Source organism: Frankliniella occidentalis, unplaced genomic scaffold, assembly GCF_000697945.3.
Source record: "Frankliniella occidentalis isolate FOCC.00 unplaced genomic scaffold, Focc_3.1 Scaffold41, whole genome shotgun sequence".
NCBI classification, from domain to species: Eukaryota; Metazoa; Arthropoda; class Insecta; order Thysanoptera; family Thripidae; genus Frankliniella; species Frankliniella occidentalis.
Window position 1 is genome coordinate 2,127,562 of NW_026267171.1, and position 3,861 is coordinate 2,131,422.

The following is a 3,861-nucleotide window of genomic DNA, read 5'->3' on the forward strand; positions in this document are numbered from 1 at the left end:
GGGGGGGGGGGAGTCCTCCCACCGGCGGGCGTCATCCACTTCTGTCTCTCGTCTCTTCAGGAGCAGGCAGGAGAGGATGGGAAGCCAAAGAAAGATGAAAGGCCGAGAGAAGAGCGCAGAGCGGAGAGGGGAGGGGTAGCTCTATGGCGCCTGGAGCAAGATATCAAATCCCCACCGCGCCATTGACGTCTCTGAGCGTGACTCAGCGCTACCTGGTGGCAGTCCTGACGGCAGTCCAACCTTCAGCACAGCAGTATCTCGAGTGTGATCGTTTTGTGCTCGGTTGCCTCCTCCCAGCCCCGGGGCCCCTCTCCTCTCACCTCCTCTCTCCGCCCTTGTCCTTATCCTGTTTTCGTATTCAGCGACCACCCGCTTCCCCCACCCTCCGCCACTCTGCCCTTTTGTCTGGCCGACCGGCATATATACAAACGCAAAACGGGCCGCTGTCATCGGAAGCTAACCAAATCGTGCAGCACCGATCAACCATATTTTTCTCTGATTTTTGCTCGTAAAAAGTGGACTGCGTTTAGAAAATATAAAATCGCGTAGATTCAGTTCGTTTTCGAATCAGCAAAATCTCTCCGAACCTCGTTTCAGATTTCCAGGAAGATGCGGGAGTGCTCATGGCGGCTCATGGTTTGGCTCACCTGGGTGCTAGGGCTTATTTTCAATTTTCACTAATTGTTTTAACAAAGGATCTTCGTAGTATTTAATATTAGTTACAGAATAATTGTTTTGGTGTATTTTGTAGGGTGAAAATATTTTAGGTTTGGTTCGATTTCTCTGAGTGCCTTTTCACGTTACAGTCCCATCGTGACCCTCGTTTTCGTCCAATTACTCACACCGAGCACCGACCGGGCGGAGGGAGAGACTAAACCTCCGCGGAGCAAGTGCCGAGTCAAGGTCACAGAAGCGACGACGCTTTCTAATGGGCGCGGGACTTACCGTATCACTCTTGACGGGCGGCGGTGCGTTTTATCGCCCTTGTAATACTCCCACTCGAGAGCTGGCGGCAATATAACAGATCCGACTGTTGACTCCGAGGTGTAGAACACTCGCTATAAACTGGACTCGCGCCCGATATCCCCGGCTATCCAAACTTGTCAGGACAGGGCTGGGGGAGGGGGGGGGGTTGGATAGAGGCGGCTGTCGCGTCCGCGCCGCCCTCTGCCCTCCGCTATCTCCGGCGCGCACGCCCAGCCGTGTGGACGTGGACGCGGAGAGAGCGCGGCGGAGGGCGCCCGAGGGGTAGGCTGCCCGCCCGCGCGCCCGCGCTGCGGCTCTGCCTACCCTGCCGTCCGCAGGCGCTTCCGCGCGCGACAGACCTGCTGCTGGGGGTGCGGCAGCTAGTTTAACGCAATTTCGGAGGCAAACCGAATAAAATTTTTAAAATTATTCTCTTTTTTGCTTGTTTGTTTTTACGTGTGGTGTGAGGTTTTGGCTTTTGTCGGGACTGTCGTACGCGTAGGCCTAAGTAAGCGTGAAAGAGAAAAAGTGCGAAGAAAAGGTTCGTGCTGTGGGGGGGGGGGGAGAAGGGGGAAGGTGAAGGGAGCAACGGGTGGTGGCAGAAGTGGGGCCAAGCTGCTTTGCATTGCTACCATTCCCCGTGGCGTTTTGTAATTTTTATACGGAACAGAGCGTACGCCGCTGGTGGAGAGGGGTACTCCAGCAGCGTGCTCCACTTTACCCGAAAAGCACGCAGAGTGAATGGAGCAGAAGTGGATAACGCAGTTAAACATTCCCTTTGATGCCAAGCGCGCGCCCAATTTTATTTTTTTCATTGTTGTTGTTGTTCTTCTTGCTTATTCGTATATTTATTCCCGGCGCGGGAGAAGCACCTCCGCCGCCCTGCCTCTAACAATATACCGGGTTCTCGTTTATTTCCTTCCAGAATCAAGGAAGCCCCTCACTGCGCCGCCGCACCCCGTCAAGCCAATTCCAGCGAAAAATCTTCCCCTTATTTTTATTTTTTTGCTCCAACCCCCTCCAGCTCGCCTACTCCTTCACCGTCACGGCGCGCGTTGTTGAAGTGGTCGGGGAATCAGCGGAGTGGAGGCCAGACGCCAGGGAGTCCAGGAAACATTCACTTGTTATCTCGAGGCGAGGGGCGTGGCGCGACACCGGGGGCGACCGAGCGGAGAAAAAAAGAGAAAGAGACAGAGCTTCAGAGCTCTGAAGGACAGAGAGAGAGGGGCGACAGTTAGAGACAGAGAGAGGTGTAAAGAGGGGCGGTGGACGGAGAGAGGCAGTAAAAGAACGGGGTAAATTCTATGTTCATTACAGTTTTGGCCGGTCATTATTAAATAACAGGAGCACGGCACGGCATACCTGGGCGTCGGCGTTTAGCGACGCGGCCGCCGCCGAGACTGCCTCAAATTGCCGTGAGAATGCCGAGTTGAGAGGCGAGCCGGGCGGGCGGGCGGTGCAAAATAAAAGCGGCATCCCTCCTGGCGGCTGCGCTGGCCGCCTTGTTATGCCGCCGGCGGGCGCGCGGGACCCGAGGGGGACCGGAGGGGACCGGAGAGGGGACCGGCCTCAGGAGCTCTCCATTATGGAACATTCTTTCCAGCTCCTTGTCGAACACGCCCCGCCCCGCCCCACCCCGCCCCGCCCCGCCTTGCCTACCGGCGGAGTTCTCCCTCGGCCGGTACCGGACGGAACCAAGCCTTTGTTTCAAGAGAAACTGTTGGACACATTTAAGGCGCCGTTTGTGCCCGCGGCTGGGCCGGGCTGGGCCGGGGGGCTTTGTGGCTCCCCCCCTGGGGCGCACTGTTAAGGGAGCGCAGTCGCGCAGCGCCACGCGGCGCCACGACGCGACACGGCGGCGCGCTGATTAGATTTTCTAAACCGCCACTGTTTCCCCGCCCCAGCAGTCCCAGCAACACGGTGGGAACGCGCCCTGCTCGCGCTCCATCATAAACCCATGACCGCGGGACCGCTCCAGTCCCCGAAGGTTCTCAAAACTTTGTTTTCAAAGTCGCGATGACCGCGCGCGGGGCACTCTCGAGTGTCTGCCACGGCGGCGGGGTGCTCTGCGCCGGTTACGCAAGCGCAAAACGGCCGGTTGGAGCGAGCGCACCCAGGGAGGAATGCCGTATCATCTTGCCCAATGAACACAGACCCACCCATGTCCTCCATGCCCTCCCCCAACATGACCGCCCCGCCGGGCCCTCGGCCGGGCCGCGGCTCGGGTACGGAGGGCGCAGCGGGGCGCTCCTCTCCCCGGCGGGGGTTGTTTTTAGCGCCTCATCCCCGGTCCCGAGCGTGGCGCGGGCGGGGAGGCAGGCGGGCGGCGTGCCGACACGCTGGACGGGACAGTCGTTTATCGACATTTGGGCCCCTGGCTGCGCTGGCTGGCCGAGAGGCTGGCTGGTCAGGAGGCCCCGCGGGCGGCCAGGGCACACGAGGGGGAGGAGTCCCGAGCGGCGGGCGCACTCACCTGCTGGCAGCTGGACCTGCAGACGGCGCAGATGGTGGGCCGAACAGTCCTCTCTATCTTTCAGGTCCTGGGCGGCCACACGCCCTGAACAGCCGGGGTGCGTCGGACTCCGCTCCGCCCCGCTCAACAGGTCCTGGGGCCCCGCAGCGTCCCGCTGGCCGGCCCGGGGGCTCCAGGCCCTGTGCCCGGGTGGGCGCCAGGCTCTCGGGGCTGCCGCGGGCCGGGCCAGGCGTGGGGCGCTGAGCGCGGGGCGAGCGCGGGGCGAGCGCGGGCGCAGCGCGGGCGCGCACAGCGCACGGGGACCTACGGCCGCCTACGGCACGGGCAGGCGCGGGCAGGGGCAGAGCGCTACTTGTCGCTCCGTCCGGACGTGGGGGCGCCAGCACAGCGACTGGCCGCCCCGCGTGCCCGCCCCCCGCGGC

The 3,861-nt window shown here is 61.3% G+C and overlaps 1 protein-coding gene across 1 annotated transcript in view; it reads right to left on the reverse strand.

The window, feature by feature from the left end:
* LOC127749243 (atrophin-1-like) overlaps positions 1 to 3,816 on the reverse strand; it is a 19,071-nt gene extending 15,255 nt beyond the window's left edge. The window contains exon 1 of the mRNA XM_052266600.1: positions 3,440 to 3,816. The gene's annotated coding sequence lies outside the window, so the exon portion shown is untranslated. The remainder of the gene's footprint in view (positions 1 to 3,439) is intronic.
* Positions 3,817 to 3,861: the final 45 nt, after the last annotated feature.